Genomic DNA, 22,500 nt, shown 5'->3' with positions numbered 1-22,500 from the left:
CTCCACCCCCACTCCTCCTCTCCTTCCTCTCCTCTCTCTCTCTCTCTCTCTCTCTCTCCCCATCTATCTCTTACATTGTCCTAGCAACGCTTTTGATGTCCCATGGGCCAGTCCAGGGAATCCTGTCCAGTTCATGTCCATCTTCCAGACAGCCCACTTGGGGCTTCAAACTGGAGAGAGAGAGAGAGAGAGAGAGAGAGAGAGAGAGAGAGAGAGAGAGAGAGAGACAGAGACAGAGACAGAGACAGAGAGAAGAGGGGGTGCGTGAATGGGGAGGGGTGGGTTGGGTAGGGTGAGAGAGAAAAAGTCAAGCGCAAAGTAAAAACTAAAGGTGAGGTTATGGGATAAGCTCATGTGCGACTGGGCGTCTTGGAAAGCATTTGTTTTAGTTTTGTGTTGCAGTTGCTGCTCTCATTTCCTTTGGCGGTGCTGGTTCTTTTACCTCTGTGCACTGCGTACGTACGTCTTTTCTATTTATCTGCTGACGTGATCTCCTTATGGGCAAAATGTTTACACACATTCACACCACTTCATCAAGCTCCATTCCTTCCACTGCACTCTCATTTCGCATAGATTTCCGCCTTTTGTAGCCCGGGCTAGACTACATCATGGTTTGATTTAGGTAATTGGAGTGCCTTAGAGGGTGAAAGTGTACACTCCTGTTATGGAGAGGGAGCTCCTTGGTAGAATCTACATGGGACAGACTCGGGCTAACCGTTGTTTATCCTTACGATATTAGAGTACACAACGTTGCCCATTCGCAAATTACCGGTAATGGTTTTCACTGCTTAGAATGTTTGTAATCAAGGTTGCTTGTTTGGAAATGTTTACATCCTGTAATGCGCATTTAATTCTAGCGTGATTAGGGAAGTCCATTCGATATTGTACTGTATAGCCCAGAGTGCTGAGTTCACCATGATGCATTCCACCATACAGACAACCTTTTTTATATTTTTTAAAGGGCTTTTTGCCTTTATTTTGACAAGACAGTGGAGGAGACAGGAAATGTGCGGGGAGAGGATTGGCAAATGACCCAGGTCGGAATCGAACCTGAGTCGCCAGCATGGTAACCCAGTGCCCAACCGTTAGGCCATGGCAGGGCCTTAACAACCTTTTTTAAGCAGAGGAGTGCATTATATTATAAGAAATACATTTGTAGCATGCAATATCCATAATGATGGCAAGGGCAAGCTTGCATTTCAAGTTGTTACAATTGTAATACTGGTAGGGCAATGGAATAAGCATAATGCAAATGTTACCGATACCTGTTATAACACTGAAGTTTTGATATTTAAAGTATTAGTAGCACCAATCATTTTTTATAATTTCTATAATGATTATAAAATGACATTCCATACTAATGTTTTCACAAGCTGGGTGGTAGCCGTCTCTATTGCAAGGGTAACAGCAGAGCCAACACAAACCTCATTACTTTGTAATAACTATACCAGTTTTAGAACACTATTATTTTCAGACTAATGAGGTATTCTTTTTAATTCGGCATCGGTATAAATAAATAAAACGTCTGAATCAAACACTTAACTCTATGATCTCTTATCCAGAGACTGTTTAGATGAAGTCCCCCACTGTGAGCAACTAACTACTATGCTGCCACATTCCCACAGGCACTGTGCTGGGCTAAGCCTGAATTCCCTCGATTCTGCTGCCATGCCATTTCCATGTAGTCTCACTCAGTAGGCCGTCAACTCTAGCAATTAAAAATACATTGGACTTTTTTTCCTTTGTTTTCAAATGAAAAATAGAAAGAATATGTGTTTATTTCGAATAGATCTTGCTGCATGTAGCATTTGGAAAGCAGTGCTTCGTAAGCATCTGTGAAGTGGTGCTAAGTGTATCCTATATATTTTTACACGCACACACACACGCACGCACGCACGCACGCACACACACACACACACACACACACACACACACACACACACACACACACACACACACACACACACACACACACACACACACGGCAAACATTTTCTAAGGTACATATGTTGTGTACTGCTATACATCTATCTCTCTCTCTCTCTCTCTCTCTCTCTCTCTCTCTCTCTCTCTCTCACACACACACACACACACGCACACACACACACACACACACACACACACACACACACACACACACACACACACACACACACACACACACACACACACACACACACACACACACACACACGATATATGTATGTCGCCACGCCAAAATCCTCATCCACAATGCTTGATTATAGAAATCTTCCATAGCAACAAGGAGTGATTGGTGTGGGTTCTCTCCATCAGTGCGCCCCAGAGCCCTACTGGAGAGCACTTCTGCCCCTTTCAAATGCACAAGTGTTCAATTGAAGGTCAAGCTGTGGGGCAGGGGGAAATGAAGCTTGTTAAAATTGGGGTCATGGGCTGGAGAAAGTAGCGGGGTCAAAATCCCATCCCATTACGTTTGTGTTGAACAGATTGATAAAACTCATAGGCTCATTTCATGTTGCCTATAGGCTAACGGAAAGGTGTTTCTCATGTCCTGTTGAAGGAGAGGATTGTGCACATCCCAGGAAAAGGTGCAGGACGAAGGCCAACTGTAGTTTTCAAAGTGAGAATCTGATGGAGACTGTTGAAGTCGAAACATAATCCAGCCATGAAATAATAAAAGACAACAAAAAGGATTTTAAGTGTGCGGACTTCTCACTTTGGATACTCATGTCCTGAAAATAAAGTGACTGAGATCATTCACATCTTTGTATGGATAATAATGAATATGAATATCTGATTAGAAATGCTCATTGAGATTTTTTGCTGTCATGATTATTGTTCCATGTCGGTCTTGTCATCCTGTCACAGCGCCCTATAGCAAATAGCCTGCTTGTGTTTTTGGTTAACATTCATAATCGATTTTGAAAGAGAAAAAGAACCATATCATGTTAGTAGGCTGCAGTAGACTAATTCTGCATGCAAGACTTTACAGAAGAAAAAGTTGATATTTTAAAAAATATATATATATTACTTCCATGTTTTTTACATATATATTTTTTCTTTAATAAATAATAATGCTGAAAGTAGGCTAATTGGAAGTTAATCGTTTAGTTCTGTCTATATAGCCTATACATGCTATACAATATTGACATTTTTCTAGCTCAGGAATAATGTAGTCAGACCAGCTGATGATATCAAGGAATCATGATCTTGTCCAGAAAAGATTGGCATTGTCTTACTTAACCGTTTTAGTTGTGACTGTTCCTCTTATTGGCCCTGTGGTTATTACGAGTTAATAATGGCTGATATTGGTTGCGTATTACCACCTATAACTGTTAACAGTAAATCAACTGCTGCAGCCTCGTCCTTACTGTAAAGGCAGCACAGCCGCTTTCACAGATACCGCTTTCATGTTCATAAAGATGGAATAACTGACGTCCTGAAGGATGTGACTTATTTTCTAATCTAAAGCAAACAGACGTCTTCCTGCTTAGTTTATCAAACTACAGCGTTAGACATGGATGACCCTTAAATTATTTCAGATAAAGCGGCGTGATAGACATAGTGATTGGACGCAGCGGGGGGAACACTGGCGCTCCACATCAGACGCTGCAATGGGGGAGATTCGCTGAACCTCGTGCGTGCAAGTCCGATCATATAAATAAATCTCCATGACTTGTTCATGCATTGAAAACCAAAACATCGCGTACGTTGATCATGCATCATCAAGAAATACTCGGCTGTGTTGATTTTGTCTCACGGATCAGGCATTTCTGTTTCTAGACTGCTTTTCTCTGCGCAGACTGTGCCGTAACTCGATCTCCCCGTGTTTCAGCTCGCCTGTGGTTGGTAGGGTCCTCCTTGGCAGTTACACATGTGTGCTTGTCACTTTCAGCCCCTTCGCTTGGGATTTTCGGTTTTCCCTGCACTGTCCTCTGTCCACGGACGTCGACCAAGGCAAGCGTCTGCCCCCAAATTGCTTGTCAACATCACTGTCATATTCGCTCGGTGTAAGAGTGAATGGGACTATCGTCTCTGTCTGTCTCTCTTTCTCTCTAGCTGGAGTCGGAGCGATATTGAGGGAGAATTGTTTTGCAGTTCGTCTCTTTCATTAAGAAACAGCGAATCAATTCCCCAGAAGTTAACACATCATTTGGCGAAGTTTTACCACCGTCTCGGGACCATAGGATGCTAAGCGGTGCTTCAGCAGGTGAGGTGTTTTAATGTTTTAGCTGTGGCTGGGGTAGAGAACCTTTTGCAAAGACCTGTATTTACTGTTCACCGGCAAGGATATGACATGCTCCATTCTAATTAGGGTACTTTTAGGTGGTGTCGATGGGCTACATATGCTTTGAAATTCTGGAGTGAACTATGTTGTTTATAATTACGCGCTCACCTAATACCTTCTATAATTCGTTTAAACGTCTGCTCGGACAGGTAAAATAACATTCCCTTTTATTATGTCCTTAAACATATGCTTGCAATGGGCTCTAAATAGTCTGACAGTATATTAAATATTTTCTATGGACAGACAAACATTCATGCGCGCGGATGGAGCAACTTCCTGAGTTCGCTCCTCGGACTTGGCCACTTTGCTTTTGCTGTTATCCCTTACACTGATACAAGTTTCAAAGAGAAAACGCGCCTTAGCCCATTCATTAAGAGTAGCCTACTAATATGCATAGAGACTTTAATTTATTGTAACCTAATTTAAAATAACAACATCACCTTTCCCAAATGTGAACAAATGGAACGATATCAGGCTAAATGGCAAGTAAGCTACTGCGCGCATGTTTGTGTACTACTCTCGAGATGAAGGTGCCAGTAGCCATCCATATTAAGTCCAGTATAAGTGCGCTACTACAAGACAAACAAATGTCATGAAATCACGTAACTGTACAAGGCTTGTATTTTTTTGCTGGTCGTAAGCGACGTCCTGTTCATAAAGCCTTCAATTTGGTTTCGCAACACCGCGGAATCTTTTGCTCAATTGCTGAACTGCAGCGTACCTGCAAGCATGCAATGTGAATGAAGGAGCCCGCGAAAATGTGTATTTTTTTTATTTATTTTTTTTTGCTTTCGTATTTCTCTCTGTACAAGCTCTCTACAAGCAGTGACGTCTCATCTTTGATAAGGCAGAGCGCCAACAGCAGATTCACTTGTTCTCTCCTCTCCAGATTATATAGATTCACATAATACTGTGTCTCATCTGGATTTATATAAATCATGCACGATACCAGATTAGAGTTTTTTTGACTTTTGGAAAAGGCTTTGAAACCTGGGCTGGATGTACTGTACATTCACCACTTTGGCGGAATTACTACACTCCGTACTATTGGGTGTTTCTTTGGTTGTTTGTTTGTTTTTAGACACATCGTTGCGCTTAAACTGCTCGAATGTAACCTTGTAGTTAAAAAAAAAAAATCACCTGATTCTAACATCATAGTATAGCCTAAGCGTGTGACCCTCCAGTGAGATTGTTCATTGTAGTTTAAAGTCTGAATGTTTGGAGGTGGTGCAGAGACTATGACGCATTACCAAATATTTAATAATATAGTAACCTGTAGAGAGCCTACAGTAGATGCTCTCTCTCTCTCTCTCTCTCTCTCTCTCTCTCTCTCTCTCTCTCTCTCTCTCTCTCTCTCTCTCTCTCTCTCTCTCTCTCTCTTTCACTCACTCTCTCTCTCTCTCTCTCTCTCTCTCTCTCTCTCTCTCTCTCTCTCTCTCTCTCTCTCTCACACACACACACACACACACACACACACACACACACACACACACACACACACACACACAATTTGATGTTATAGCCTACAATAAGGGACATGAATACACCGGTTAATAATTTAGTCAAATTACCCCAAGATTTACCAAACAAAATGTCAGTGGACCTCATGCCAATGTAGGTAGGCCTATAGGGGAAAAGCACTGTGATCATCTCACTGTGAAAAAAGTGTTTGGAAAAAGGTGGCCAGGTGGCCTTACACCTGAACACATACCTTCATGATTGTATGAACAAAATGTGACATAGCACGCCATACTGTATGTTCTGTCAGTACCACCCCCCCCCATCTCTCTCTCTCTCTCTCACACACACACACACACACACACACACACACACACAAGCGCGCACACACACCAGCAAGTGAGGCTCGCATTGCTCATACACTGTGGCTGAGGGAAATAGAGTCCAGGTATCTACATGTTCTGTAATTGTGCTGAAAGCTGAGATGGGAGATAGAACTTGGTGAAAGATTTCTGGATCATCCTAAATGGGCTTTTTGTTTAACCATTGCAGTGGAGGCTTATCCTAGGGAACACAAGGCATGTGGCAAAAGAAACCTTCACAGAAAGAAACAAGAAACGGAGAGAGAGAGAAAGAGAGAGAGAGAGAGAGAGAGAGAGAGAGAGAGAGAGAGAGAGAGAGAGAGAGAGAGAGAGAGAGCAGACACATAACCTATTATTAGACTGGGAAAACAGCTCCCATTTATTTACATGATTACATTTCTTCTCTCCCCCATGTGCCTAAAATGATGTAGCGCCTTTCTGGATTTCAGAACAATTGTAAAAAAAATGACTCTTTCAGCTCAATAATTTTGCTCTGTATACCGCACTGTTTTATTCCGGTTTTACTTCTTTTCTCATTTGAAGAAGTCGTGTGTGTGTGTGTGTGTGTGTGTGTGTGTGTGTGTGTGTGTGTGTGTGTGTGTGTGTGTGTGTGTGTGTGTGTGTGTGTGTGTGTGTGTGTGTGTGTGTGTGTGTGTGTACTGTATGTGATTTAGACTGTATGTGGATAGGATTATTCTTAAGGCACAGCAGAAGTCTAAAGTCACAGTCAGAAGCTATAAACTAACAGTGTGTGTTTACCAGTGGGGAGTACAATGCAAACACATTTCACCAATCAAAAAATATCTACCGCTCTACTTGAAACAGTCATAGCTTCATTTGGGTTCATTTAATCATTTATTTTATTTTATTTTATTTTTTTCGGCCCTCCCCCTTTTTCCCAAATGTTGAGTAGTGAGGTGAGACGTGTCATTTGTAACAAGCACGGGACATATGACGTTTTTTTTCTTCTGTGCAGGCATTATCTTTATGAAACACCCCTCCTAATTCAGATGAATGTCTGAGAGGGTTTACAGATGGGCTGTGGGGGTATATTGCGGGGTCCTTGCGGGTGGGGTGGGGTGGGGTGGCGTGCTGCTGGGGTGTTCTATGGGAAAACGATGGATTCATTCAGAGTGCACTTGCAAGTAATCCATTTCTCCCTCTTGCTCAGCTCTGCTCTCAGGGCACTACTTCCCCCTCTACACACACACACACACACATACATACACACACAAACACTCACTCAAACACACACGCGCGCGCACGCACTCACGCACACACACGCACACGCACACACGCGCGCGCACACACACACACGCACACACACACACTCATATACACACATGCACGTCTGTATGCACGCACGCTCACACATGCGCACACAGGCGCATACGCACGCATGCACACACACAGTCGAACAAAAATCAGATTTTGTTATTTCACATTAGCTGACGGGTGATTGATAGGGGCATTCTAGAGCCCTGAAGTATCATTTGTTTGCTGAAAAGATGCAATGATTTTTTTTTTTTATTATTATTTTTTTTACTTCCACGGGTTCCCTGTGACAGTCCTTGCGGGTGGGGAGGGAGGGAGATTTAGGGAACGAGCGTGTTCCGAGCCACGGCCCTAATGAAGAGGCCCATCATTTGTTACCGTGGTGACGTTGATAAGGTGGTGTGCTGCTTGCCCCCTCGTTATGATAGCATGCGTCTCGAGGCAGCTGTAAGTGAATTGTGGTGTGTGTGTGTGTGTGTGTGGGGGGGGGTGTTGTTGTGCATTTAATGGCTTGCACTCTGCCATTTGACAGACATGGACATGGACATGGCAGACACGATTGCATGTGGACCCATCCATTTTTGTCCCTGCTGGATCTTGAAGTAGTACAATGTATCAGCCCTGCCTTATTCCCCTTGCAATTACTACTAACCTGTTCTAAGAACAAAAAAAATAGAATGCCAATTTAACAAAACATATTTTTTTTATTCAAGAGCGGCTGCAATGTGTTCTCTTTCCCTTCTCATCGGCAAGCTTTACTTGGTTGTTAGCTTTTTGGGGTTGAAAATAACCACAATGTCTATTGCTGTGCGGATTATCCCACCAAGTGGCGATGTGCTGCCATGCTTAATTTGGGGTTGTTTAGTTTATCTTTGTGTGATGGTGGCGGTGGTGGTGGGCAAACGCACCAGCTTGTTAAATGCAGTGCGTGATCCATGCTGTGGGGATCTGCTGCTACGACTACTCCGGGCTTTAGGATAGCATGTAACTTTTCACTCTCATCTCCAGTCAGGCAGCAACCAGCAAAGTCTCTCTCACCTCTCTCTGTATTTTTCTTTGCTTTCTTCTTCTGCTCTTCCCTCCCTCCCTCTCTGTCTCTGCCCCCTTCCGCATCGCTCCTTTGCCCCTCCTTTGCTCCTTTCTCCATCGCGGCCACTCTCTCCTTTTTCTCCCATTCACTCTCTCGCTACAGCACACACCAGTCAAAGCTCATTGACTTGGATGCACATGCCCATCGATGTCGCTGCCTGGCAGCGCCGCGATGCTCGGCCCAATGTGAGTGCCGTGTTCACACGTCCATGCGAGAGCTGCCGTCAAGTGCCACATAAAAAAAGTGTAGCGGTTGTGCACCGGGGTCAGGGGTGAACCATGTTTACAGTTTGTTTTTGTGTACGGCTCCTCAGTATCCCACTGTGTTGGAGCCAGGGGGGCCCCTCACTATCAGGGCACGGCGACTGTAATAGAAGACAGCTGCTGAGTATGTTGCGGAGTATGTTGCATATGTATCAAGGCATCAGAGACTGTGTGCGTGCGTGCGTGCGTGCGTGCGTGCGTGCGTGCGTGCGTGCGTGAGTGTTGGGGATGGGGGTTAGGGTGGGAGATCCTTGTGTGCTATTTAGCTTGAGTGACCCCCTACCGATGACGCATCCCATCTTGCCCATCACCGGCTCAGCGTACACACCTGCTAAAATACTCGTGATGTAGGGGCGTAGCAGTAGTCGTAGCAGTGCAATGGCTGCCTGTACTCCTGGCTGGAAGGCTGATGCAATGCTCTCAGAATGTGGTGATTGTGATGATAATGGAAATGTTGGCGCTTGCGATACCCCTCCTCGTTAGGCCGACCCCAACACCCCCCCCCATCCCACCCCACCCCACTTCATCCCCTCTCCCCTACCTAAAACCCAACCTTTCAGCGATTACAAGCCTTTTATTTTAATATTTTTTGCAATTTCAACCTATGGTGAACCTTGTTGAAATCTATGGAAAGATATGGCATGGGGGACCTCAAGGGAGATTAAATACACACGGGGGGGTGTATTCACTCCGCTTTTCACAGGCAGAAGCAGACACGCACGCATGCATGCAAGCAAGCAGGCAGGCAGGCAGGCAGGCACGTAGGCTTGCTCTCTTACACGCCGGCATGCGTGTGAGAGAGCACACACACACACACGCACACACAAACACAAACACGCACACACACACACACACACACACACACACACACACACACACACACACACACACACACACACACACACACACACACACGCGGTTTCACCGCATGTTTTATTTATTGTATACATATAAATGTGTTTTATTTATTTATATGTATTATTGAAGCTTTGGAGTGAATGCCATTTGTCCTTAGACCTTTGTAATCCAACGCCCCCCTCTTTCAATGTTACTGTACTGTTGTTCAGTTTCCCTCTTTCTGTGTCTCTCCTCATGCCAAATAGTGGCAAATTACCTTTACTCATGAACCACAATGAAAAATTCATGCTCACACACCCTGGCTAAGCTTTAAAGGCTGCCTTTATGTCAATATCTAAAAATACTTGACTTCACATAGTCGCCATATTGGTTGGAGGGTGATCCACGGCCATGTGGTGCGATGGCAAAAAAAAGGAAAAGAGACGTGGGCCAGCAACACTTCCAGCCGAAAAGCTTTTTTTTTCTATAACAGTGTGCATTTCTGCGTAGATGGGCTAGGGAAGGTGGTAGTTGGATGGGTCTTTTGTGTTAGATGAAAACGTATGGTTTTTGGTAACGGTAACTTTGAGACCAAACTCTGAAGGCAAAATGGTGTGAGCTCAGTTAGCTCTTTAGCGCGTGAAAAGGACTGCACAGTATGGAGGACTTTGCTGTCTACTGTAGCTCAGCTCCATTTTGTGTGGCACTGTGAAGCTAAATGAATGCACTGCGAACTGTGTGTGTGTGTGTGTGTGCGTGTGTGTGTGTGTGTGTGTGTGTGTGTGTGTGTGTGTGTGTGTGTGCGTGCGTGCGTGCGTGCGTGTGTGCGTGTTTGCGTGCGTGCTTGTGTGTCCGTATGTGTGCGTCCGTGTGTGTGTTTGTGTCTGAAAATTTGGCCACGTATTGGTGTAATATACTGGCAAGACAAGTGACGACAAAGTTACCATTTACAATCCCAAATGGATAGAGTTGTTGACGGTCAGCTCTGCCAAGATGTCTCTTTATTTTTTAACGTCTGTGTTTATTAAAAAGAGACTGTCACCTCGTACACTGAATTAATAGTGTATGTATTAATTTGGCAGACATGGCATTCAGATGGATGCAAACTCCCACAAACTATAAAAAGTAGCAGAGACACTTAAATATCAGAAATGTGTCATTTATAATTTAGTATAATGCATGTATATAGTATGGTATATAAAACAGTTTGTGTGTGTGTTTATGTGTGTGTGTGTGTGTGCGTGTGTGCGTGCGTGCGTGCGTGCGTGCGTGCCTGCGTACGTGCGTGTGTCAGTATGTTCTGTACTATATGCTCTGCTTTGGATGTTTCAGCAGCTGTGTGATTCTGACCCCTGTGTCCTTTTGCTGCTCATCCTACCGTGGTTGAAGTTTCCCTGTCTTTCTCTTTCTATCTCTCACACACACACGCACACACACACACACACACACACACACACACACACACACACACACACACACACACACACACACACACACACACACACACACACACACACACACACACACACACACACACACACGTACCAACATCCAAGCACATACCGTACTTCCTGCCTCTGCGGGAAATGATGTATGCAGCGGAACACACATGATGTCATGGCGATGTGACGGCTCAGTGGACGTCTCACAGCCAGTGGAGGGCCCTTTTTGGGGGGTGGGGGGTGGGGAGGAGGGGGGGCTTAGGGGGTGCACCAGTGCACTGCCATTCATGTGTGTTAATTGGTTTCAGTTGGTTAAATAAACACACATCCAGGAACCAACACAGGTTCTTATAATCGTTTCCAGCTGTAACACCAACACACGCATGCACACACACACACACATGTGTGCGTGCGCGCACACACACACACGTGTGCGTGCGCACACACACACACACACATACGCAGAAAGAGGGAGAGAGAGAGACAGGGACATAGACTTCACACGCACGTATTGTACGAACAAGTACAGTCTTTCACTCGTTTCTGCACTGTGCATAACTTCCCCAACTCAAATGTGTTATTTTCCTCGTCTTCAAACATTCCCTGTTATTTGTGATCTTTTCTTCTTGTGTTTTTATAGATCTTTCAGCAAGTATTGATTTATTGGTGTAGGATACAGTAAAACTTCACATAATAGCCTGGGCCTTTATTTGCTTCACTGACTAAATTCAACAGACCAACGTTCAAAAAAAAAGTGTGTCTGTATGGAACAGACTTTTGAATTCATTCACACAAAGCTCATACACTGAAGTAAATAGGAAGCACTGTTGAATTGATTATTTAAACCAGTTTGTTGTTTATTACTTGAAGGCCTGTGGGAACGGGGTAGACCCACGGCCCATTTAATGTCTTCTTCAGATAAACTTTGAAGCTTTCAGCTTTTGTGCATGTGTGTGTGTGTGTTTGTGTGTGTGTGTGCCTTTGTGTGTGTTTTGGATCGATAAAGGTATATCTTTCCATAACTTGCCAATTCTTCATATTTTACAACAGACAGCTCGAAGTTAAGAAAGTGAAGCTGATCAAGACTCTATGATCCCTTTTTTAGCCTTTCCATCACATTATTGTTTTTTTTAGCAAATATTGTTTATTATTATTTACCTTAAACAATCGTAGGCATATTATACACAACATCAGCAACTCATGTGGAAAATGTAACCTTGCTACACTGCCTAGAATCAATCTCTTCTCATTGGTCGAAGTGTGTGTGCTTGTGTGGCGGATGCCCAGTCATCTATAAAAATCAGACTAGGTTCCTAATTGAGGTAGGCCATTATTTAAAAAACAAAACAAAGTGAGTGTCTTGTTATGGCTATGTTTTTTTTTCAGCTCTCCATTATATACTCATCATCCTCCCACTGCCTGGTGCATGCTCACCTTCATTTAGCAATTTCCTCCTTCCTGCTCTGAGCTGAACGGGGATTGGCCCACTTGCAGCGCCCCGTGTCACAAATATTTCTGCGCTCTGTGGGGGTGGGGTGACGGGTGGGGTGGGGTGTATCATGGTAGGTGTCGGAGGAGCCCATGTGACCCGCTCTCCTCAGTCTATCTGTTTAAATCATGACTCTCACTTCTGAAGGCACACACAAACACGCACCCTCTTACCTGTGCGTGCCTGTTACGGATCTCTAGCATGAGGTGGAGTCCCTGTAACCCATGGACCTGAACTCAACTCTGACCTGGATGACAGGCGCTTCACATTATTTATGTGACTTGGACAGAAAAAGGTAGTAAATGGTTTTATGGTGTTTTTTTGCACAGGTGACTTTGATATTGCGTTTGACGTTGGCTGTTGCTAATTAATTTTGCTTGATGTAAGTTGCGGAGAGCTGTGAGTGGTGCATGCCATGGTATATACGCGGTGTGTTGCTATATTTAATTTTGATGAGGTCTTATAATGAAAGGAATTGTTGTGCTCTACATACATTATTGAGGACAAAGGGCACCGGGAGACTTTGATGTTTTCCTTTAATTGTTTCCCTTCTGGGTTAGAGGTTTATCGTAGCTCTGGTTCGCCCATGTGCAGAACATGTGCAGACATCTTAGACCTCCTCCTGTGCACTTGGGTGTGTGTGTGTGTGTGTGTGTGTGTGTGTGTGTGTGTGTGTGTGTGTGTGTGTGTGTGTGTGTATGTGTGTGTGTGTCTGCGTGTGTGTGTGTGTGTGTGTGTGTGTGTGTGTGTGTGTGTGTGTGTGTGTGTGTGTGTGTGTCTGTGTGTGTGTCTGTGTGTGTGCGTGTGCGTGCATATGTGTGTGTTTTATACTGTTAAAATAGTGAAGGGTATCTTGTTCGCTATTCATATTTTATGAAGTGTGCAGTAAATAAAAAGGGAGGTATAAACATGAACTACACTGGCCCCATAGCAAGACAGCCAAAGGTTCATGGAGGGGTGAAGTTGACTCGTTACTCTGGTTTAGGTGAACATATGATTCTTCTTCTACCCTTTTTTCATGCCGCCAGTGCAACCATTCATACAAGCCAGTGGCTCCCTTCTCCTCCTTCTTCTTTTCCCCCCTCTCCACTCTTCTTCCCCCTCTCTTTTTTCCCCTCCGTCCTTTTCTCTGCTTTCCTCTCGGCTTTTGGAGTTGGTTCAACATTCCTTCGGGCTCCGGCGTTGTGACCAGTGTGACCAGACCCAGCTAACCTCCTTAAGGGCTCCCCTGAAAAGCGGCGCGGGGTGGGTTTTGGGGGGGGGGGGGTGGTGGTGTGTGTGTTTGTTCGAGAAAGGGGGTGAGTGAGGGTAGAAAGGGGGTGAGTGAGAGTAGATAGGGGGAGAAGGGGGGGATGTGGGGGTGCAGGGAGGGGTGCAGGGGGGGTGTTCTCCTGCTGACAGCAAAGCCACAGGAGAGAACCTCTCTGATTATTGTTTTTTAATGACCTGCATATCCAGCCGATCATAAACACACTCAGAGCAATTACCACCAGGTGTTACGGCAGTGCCGCCTCCCTGCCCAGAATTAATTCTCCTCGCATTGTGCTGGTGTTTGTTGACCTGGAAATGTAGACATAATGTATTAACAGTGATTTTAATCAGACGATAAATATTTTTGTAGCTTTCCAGAATGGTGTTAAAGACTTTTCCAAAAATTAGATACGTGCATTAAATGTACTGTTCAGTTTTTTTTTCTCTTCGATGTTTTGTGTTTTCTGGAAGGGGGTTATGTTTGATAGCTCTGCTCGGAGCTGAGCTGAGCTGCGTAACGTACCTGGAGTAAATGTAATGGAGCTGTCCCTCCTTCAGTTTGTTTGAATTAAGTATTGCGAGGGCGGTGCGGCCCGAAATGGAGGGAGAGCATGCAGGGAGCCCTAATGGCTGCGATGAAATTTCTGGAAACGGTAATTTATGTGCGTTTTCCCCCATGGCTTTATGAGCACTTACAGCAGGAATGCTGCGTCCCACCGCTGCCATCACTTGAGCCGTTCTGTCAGAAGAACTGCGTAGGACCTTAGTAGTAAATACAGCGCAAACGCTGCAAATGATAGGCTTACACTGGCCCTGTCCTTCCTGAATGTACTGGGTTATGATGCCAACCTCTTTATTTGAGTCATGATTAAGACATTATGAGGACATTTTGATTTACGTCAAGAGAACTGAAATTACACCTGTCACGTTAGTTGCGTGGACTAATGTTGTTTACTGTTTGAGCTGGTAATCCTTTTCGTGACCAGGAACTCAGGCTGCAGGGAAAGCGGGTGAGACTTGAAAGAAATAAAAGTTATTGAAGTGGCGTGTAATACATCCTGAATATTGAACTGGGTACTTGTTAAAGGTCCTAACCAGAGAGGAATTTGCTTGATGGATGTATTTCGCCTGTCTAATGGATGCTAAACTTGAAAAATGAAAACAATGATCCGGCGCTAAAGATTCCCGTCTCCTAATGAGAGAAAAATGAGAGAATGAGTAAAGTGCTGCCTTATAAAACAAATCGGAAGATAACTAACATAAAACAATATTTGTTTGCCCTATTGGTAACTTTTGAAACTTTCCCTGTCATGTGCTTTTCTATCCTTATCCCCTCAACCTCATTTCCCCATCTCTGACATGATATGTGGCACATATGGGTATATACTGCCTCTGTCACAGTTGAATGGCAGTCTTCCTGGTCTCATACAGTACAGCTGGAAGACAGCATTTCCCATGTGTCATTGCATGGATTTTTCCAAAACGAATGTGCTTTCCATGTTTACTCATGGCCATTCAGTCAGAGCGGACTTTCAGTCTTGCCTTTGCTCTTAAAACACAGCAGTCCCAGTACACAAGAAGACATTATGTTTCCATGGACACAACGGGATGCAAAGAACATTCTATGGGAGAGAGCCCTTTTGAAAATGCATTTTTTTTATTACACACAATTACATCATTATCAACATTATTTAGAAATACGTTTAGTCACACAAGGTTGTGCTGTTTTAGTTCTGATGCAAAGGGTAGTCATATTCGGCTAGTCGTATAAATGTGCTCACCAAAGTAATTACTCAAATATACAAGGGGCAACAGACACCAAGTGCGCAATACTGAGCTGTTGCCATCTCTCACTGTGTTTGTGTGCGGCCTTTGACACCCCGTCCAGGAACTGATTAAAGCACAGTCATAATGCTGCAGTGGCCTGTGGGGCAACACAGCATATGCCTCCATTGACTCAGCACGGCTGCTCTGTGCAAACACATTTGTGTGTATGTGTGCGTGCGTGCGTACGTGTGTGCGTGCGTATGTGCGTGCGTGCGTGCGTGCGTGTCCCCTCTGGATACTAAAGCATGACGTCAGACAGCTGCCACGGACGGCTGGAGCTCAAAACGACCTTCACGCAGCCCAGAGTAAAAATTGTTTTGTGCTGTAGTTGATGGTGATGCTGTTATGATGATCAAGCCTTGAGCATCCCACCTCACCTGTTTTTCATGTGACACAAAACCCAAAAGTATGATCACTGACTACATATGAAAAGTTTCAAAGTTCAAGTGTCCAGTATGTTCAAACGTTTGTTTGGCTGGACTGTGTTTTGTTGCATGCTGCCTTTAGATGCTACTCAGCTCATTTCCACCAGATGAATCTGATAACGGTACACTTTAACAGGCCTCTTGTCTGTAATCAGTGCTGTGTGACATTGGTGGGAATCCATACTGCATGTGTGTAGGTCGGCCTTTGCATCATACAGGCAATCGGGAGGGGGGGGGGTGATATTCAGAGCCCAGGGGTACATGTGTGTATGAATATGAACACACACACACACACACACACACACACACACACACACACACACACACACACACACACACACACACACACACACACACACACACACACACACACACACACACACACACACCTGCATATGCATACATGCACACACACACAAGCACACACACACACACATACACACATCGCTCCCACACACGATGCACTCATGCCACTGTGTTAATTAATCTGTATTAGAGGACCAGATTGTGCCCCCACCCCCCTTTCATCCCCCATCCCCAAACCCCCCCCCCCCCCCACACACACACACACACACACCTCTTTCTGTTTCCCCATCTTCTCTTCTCTCTTTTTCCATCCCTCCATCTGACTGCCTCCATGGCTGCACTGGTTCAGTGCATGGCATTAGTGGATGATGGTGATGGGGCTCCTCACTACATCAGGCGGGTGGGTGGAGTGAGGTTTCTAATGGGGATATGCATGTGCATGCGTGACTGTATGTGTGTTTGCATTCATTTTCACCTAAATGATTTCCATAAGTCTGATTAAAACGTACAACATGGCTGGAAATAATAATAAAAAATGTGGTGGCATATATTATGAACACGTACAACCCACGTGTCATATTTCAGTGAGATAAGTGGTTGGACATGTTAATCTCTTATAATGCTTTAAAAGCATTTTCATTCCACAGAATGTCTTACATTTGCGCAAGATGTGTATGTGTGTGTGAGAGAGGGAATAGAGATGATGAAATAGTAGTCGTAGTAGTAATAATAATAATAATAATATTAATAATAATAATAATAATAAAAATAAAACACTGCTGCTTTGTGATGAGCAAATCTGTGAAGTGTGTGCCTAAATTTAGAAAATAACTAACGACACTTAAGATCTCAGGATGCTCTCAAAACCCAACAACAAAACTTTTTTAAGTCTAATTGGGACAGAAGATTAGGTTAGAAGAGTTTGGTTGGCGTGCCTACCTAAATATCTATGTAATTTACCCATAGAGCAAAAAGCTCAAAAGTAGAAAGGCATTTGTAGGTTTCGCACCCCTTTGTTTAGTTTACTTAAGAATGGTAAGTATCAATCAATTTGTAACTGTACTGTGTTTTTGTGACATTATTTGTATCTATTTTGATTTTTTTTTGAATACCCACTGGGTATGCACCAACCCTGACATTCACATTTTTAAAAAAAGTAACTCATTTGCTATTAAAACATATATAGAGTTTGTCTTTTAGCAAAAAGGTGTGAAGCTTATAGATTACAGGCATGTAAAAATGATGTTGACTTGGAAAGAACGTTATAAAGTAATATAATGGTAACTGAAGTAGGCCTACATGTTGATATGGCGTTATGATCATGTTTGAATCGGTGCTTTGTTTGAACTTCAGTAGGGAAGGTAGTGCTTTCACCACACTGTATATCACTGTAGGTGTTTGCATGTTTCATGTACAAGATGTAGAATACCATCTGGATGTATGAAAATATTTGAAACCATCAGGCTATGCTAATAATTAAAGGGTATTAACAACAAAAGGCCATTGCAAAACCCATATGTCAGGCCTAAAATGGTGACACAGGTAGACTATTTGTGTAGTGGCTTGTTAGCTAACCTTGCTAGTGTGTGTGTGTGTGTGTGTGTGTGTGTGCATGTGTGTGTGTGTGTGTGTGTGTGTGTGTGTGTGTGTGTGTGTGTGTGTGTGTGTGTGTGTGTGTGTGTGTGTGATTGTGTGTGTATGTGTGTGTGTGTGTGTGTGTGTGTGTGTGTGTGTGTGTGTGTGTGTGTGTGTGTGTGTGTGTGTGTGTGTATGTGCCGCAGTAGAGCATTTAGGGGTGCCCAATGTTGACCTCCACTGCCCACGGGCTCTCAGCCACCGACACCGCCACCCCCACCCCCCCCTCAAAAGACCAGCAACAGCAGCCGTTAATTTGATCTGCCCGGCTGCGAGGTGGCACAGGCAGGCAAACCACATTTGTGTTAATGGCAGCCAAACACACGGGCCCACAGGAGCACCGCGCTCGCACGGGCTGAAGGACAGCGGCAGGCCCGGCACGGTAATGAGTAAATGGGGTCCGTCACACAAAGTGCACTGCAATGTAATTAAGAGAGGAGGCCGGTGGCACTTTGTGGCTTCCCCGCGCTAGTTGATCTCCTCCTCGATGGCAGTCGGTGCTGGCTTCCAGTAACAGACACGCGCCCGCCGCACGTACACACATTTCCTTTGCTTTCGCCCGGGTCCAAAACAAACTCATCACATTTGCGTCCAATTAGCAGGCCATATAGTTGTCTTGCAGGGAAAAAACAACTTTGGTGACTTTCAAAAAGGTCCCGGAAAGGAAGTCGATCTGACGCATTCCCTGTAGATAAATACTAGGTGACAACTCAAGTCCGGCGTTCTTTTTTTGTTATAAGCGTGATGGTGTCTGGTAGAGCTCTGCTAATCCTGAGGGGGTATGCTGCTAAACCCATATTTCACAGCTGTCTTACACACCCTGGTTGAGACCATCAGGATCCCCGCCTTGTGTGTAAGTCTATTCAGTAGCTGTCAAACACTTGTATTTTTCTGGTTTTAATGAGACCATAGGAACTGTTGAAATAGCCTGAGGTTATTTGTTTCGTCGGTTGATGTTCCTGCTGGACTTACTTCAGACAGAGGGGTGTTCCAAATGCACATTATACATGGTGCTCTAGTATTACTCGTGTTTGTCTTTGGTACTGTAGGTGTCTATTGATGTTATCTTTAAGTATATTTTATGTCCTCAAGGGCCCTTAGTTTACAACTTCTTTGAGAACAACGTAGAACAGGTATTCATGTGCTAGAGGTCATATGTTAGTCATTGACGTTTTTTCTCTTCTCTTCTCTTCTCTTCTCTTCTCTTCTCTTCTCTTCTCTTCTCTTCTCTTCTCTTCTCTTCTCTTCTCTTCTCTCCTCTCCTCTTCTCGTCTCGTCTCGTCTCGTCTCGTCTCGTCTCGTCTCTTCTCTTCTCTTCTCTTCTCTTCTCTTCTCTTCTCTTCTCTTTTCTCTTCTCTTCTCTTCTCTTCTCTTCTCTTCTCTTCTCTTCTCTTCTCTTCTCTTCTCTTCTCTTTTGATTTCTTCTCTTCTCTACGCTTCTCTTCTCTTCTCTTCTCTACGCTTCTCTTCTCTTCTCTTCTCTTCTCTTCTTTTTTCATCTCTTCTCTTTTAGTCTCTTCTCCTCTCTCTTCTCCTCTCCTCTCCTCTCCTCTCCTCTCCTCTCCTCTCCTCTCCTGTCTTCTCTTCTCTTCTCTTCTCTTTTAATTTCTTCTCTTCTCTTCTCTTCTCTTCTCTTCTCTTCTCTTCTCTTCTCTTCTCTTCTCTTCTCTTCTCTTCTCTTCTCTTCTCTTCTCTTCTCTTCTCTTCTCTTCTCTTCTCTTCTCTTGTCTGCCTTGGAGCACACATTACATTCCACAGCTTTCTCATGATTTTATCTGACCCACCTGAAAGGGTGGCATGTTTCCGTCAGGTGTGCTTCTTTTGCAGACCACCCCCACCCCCCATGAGTGGCAGAGGAGAGAGTGCCTTACATACCTTCACTGATGAAAGTCACGCCTCCAACATTCCTATGGAATGTCAGACAAAAGAGACACTTTGGCTAGCCATGTCCTGGTTATTGCTAGGAGCAAGAGCATGAGAGAGAGAGAGAGAGAGAGAGAGAGAGAGAGAGAGAGAGAGAGAGAGAGAGAGAGAGAGAGAGAGAGAGAGAGAGAGAGAGAGAGAGAGAGAGAGAGAGAGATTGCAAAGAAAAAGGCAATGATGAAAGTGAGAAGAAAAGTGAAACTGTGCCTGAATGTTCCTCATGTTTTCAGGTGATCTCTCTCCCATGGCCTCTGTGTAATCCTGGCTCAAGGACAGACAGGCTGGCATTCAAGCTCTTTTCTGGTATTTTTTTCCACAAAGTGAGATTTCTCCATCTCCTCAGCTGGTTCATGTTTGCTACAAACTACCCCAAGGACAGTTGGCTCACTGGTTTAATGGCAAACAGCTTGTTTGTTTTATTACTTATAATAACTGATTAGAAAAACATACAGATGCAGCCACCACAAAAATATATTTCTAGAGAAATAAATAAACATATGCGTCTGCAAAAAAGTCACACTCTGTGTTTAGCTGCCTAGTCTCCCCTCTGGGTGCAATGTTAAGAGGGTCCCACGTAATTATAAGTGTTGTATTTATAGTGACCTATTCCTACCCTCACATTAGGTTTTCTAGCAGCCTATATGTTACTCGCCCCTCTTCTCAGATGCGCCCCTGTTCTGAGAGGGATAAGGATGTTGTGTTGGTTTAAAAAAAAAAACAAAAAAAAAAACAGAATGCTATGATATATGTTGTTGTCTTGGAGCTGCGGCCGAAATCCCACAGCGCTTTAAAATAGTGTCGACATCAACATTTTTGCATGTTGTTGTTCTGTTTTTTTCTCCTTCTCTCAGTTTAGTTTCGTCTTTTGTTTCCTTGTTTTGTGCCGTTTTCCCATGGGGATGCGTTGACATTTTGAACAAAGTAAGCCTGGCCACTTGGGCTGGGCGGGCTGGTAATTAAGCAGCCTGTCTGTCATATCAGTAGGAGCATGCCACCCTTTAAAAACTCTCCACCCATGGCCTCATCTGCCGGGGCCTGTGTGTGTGTGTGTGTGTGTGTGTGTGTGTGTGTGTGTGTGTGTGTGTGTGTGTGTGTGTGTGTGTGTGTGTGTGTGTGTGTGTGTGTGTGTGCGTGTGCGTGTGCGTGTGTGTGTGTGTCACAGATAGATAGGTAAACACTTTACAATAACGTCGTATTCACAGCTTTATAAACACTTTATAAATACTCAACTAATTATCAACAAAATGTTTACAAATGTTTATTAATGGGCAAGAAATACTATGCTAACACAGCAGACACAGTGCAGTTGCAGCGGTCCTGGAAGTTTCTCCTCCAAAGACCAGAAGGCATGAAACCACATATAACTCACACAGTAGATGTTGATTGCCACTCCACTCTGCAGTCACAGTTTGGTTATTACTCATTTAAAAACATTTGTAAATGCTTTGTTAATTTTTAATCGCTTTTAAATGTTAATAAAGTGTTTATAAAGCTGTGAATAGGACGCTAATGTAAAGTGTTACCGATAGATAGATAGATAGATAGATAGATAGATAGATAGATAGATAGACAGACAGACAGACAGACAGACAGACAGACAGACAGACAGACAGACAGACAGACAGACAGACAGACAGATAGATGGATGTGTCTCTCAGCACGTTTGCAGATTTCTCAATTCATCATGATTTACTTTCTGCTCCCCCATCTGTATTCTTTATTCCTGTGGCTGTTTAATTCCTCATTTATAAATTATATATTTAGTATATTTGTATGTATTTTTAGGTCTTTGTAATTTTGTGCATGGGGTGCCTTTGGGTGTTTTTTTCTAGAGACCCGAAGCAAAATCACAGGAATTCCTGTTCAGGAATTCAGGGCAAAGTGGAACTCCAAAATGAACTCATCTTAAACTGTGGTCTCGTGGGATGGAAGGCTGTCTTTCTGTCTTTTTTTCTGTTCTCGTTTTCGGTCTAAGTTTTCTTTTTTGTCTCAGCTTCCTTTAATTCCTTGATTGCTAGCTGTCCCTGTCAACCTTGGCAAATGGATGTACTCCATTATCAAAATTCAATTTTTGGTCCCTTCGCCAGGGCCTCTCTCTCTCTCTCTCTCTCTCTCTCTCTCTCTCTCTCTCTCTCTCTCTCTCTCTCTCTCTCTCTCTCTCTCTCTCTCTCTCTCTCTCCCCCTCTCTCTCTCTGAACAGCGAGGGGAATTAGATGGATCCGCCTCTTTGCTGGCCTCATAAGCATCTGTTGTGGGAGAGCAAATAGTCTTAATTGCGTTAGGCGAGGAGCTGGCGGAGCATGACTGATGAGCGACAGCCTAGGGGCGCGAAGGCGAGCAACGCCGCGCCAGAGCTTCAGTGTGTCCGGTCGCCTCGTAACCCGCCACAGCTTGTGCTTACTGGAGCACTCTACTGGCAGGGCTTGATGGCTAGCCCACTTCTAGAGCCCAAAGCAGAGAGGCTCTCTCTCTCTTTCTCTCTGTCTCTCCCTCTCTCTCTCCGACAGTGGCAGAGTCCGTCCCACTGCTTCACGCATCAATCTTAATGTTGTTGTCGTGCCACTCGAAGTGAGAGTGGACTCGGTTCGGTTTTCCTTCTAATATTATCCAGGCCATAGTAATTAGGTGAGTTTGCCTGTAGCGACAGTGC

General features: G+C 44.2%; 1 protein-coding gene across 2 annotated transcripts in view; it reads left to right on the top strand.

Moving 5' to 3' along the window:
• tenm3 (teneurin transmembrane protein 3) overlaps positions 1-22,500 on the top strand; it is a 499,671-nt gene that overhangs the window by 92,818 nt on the left and 384,353 nt on the right. The window contains exon 1 of one of the 2 annotated variants that reach the window (XM_063219574.1): positions 3,569-4,189. The exons of the other annotated variant lie outside the window; for it this stretch is intronic. The gene's annotated coding sequence lies outside the window, so the exon portion shown is untranslated. Of the gene's footprint in view, positions 1-3,568; positions 4,190-22,500 lie in introns of those variants that run through there. 2 annotated transcript variants of the gene reach the window in all.

Source organism: Engraulis encrasicolus, chromosome 16 (assembly GCF_034702125.1).
Source record: "Engraulis encrasicolus isolate BLACKSEA-1 chromosome 16, IST_EnEncr_1.0, whole genome shotgun sequence".
NCBI lineage: Eukaryota > Metazoa > Chordata > Actinopteri > Clupeiformes > Engraulidae > Engraulis > Engraulis encrasicolus.
This window is presented reverse-complemented; position numbering and strand designations above follow the sequence as displayed.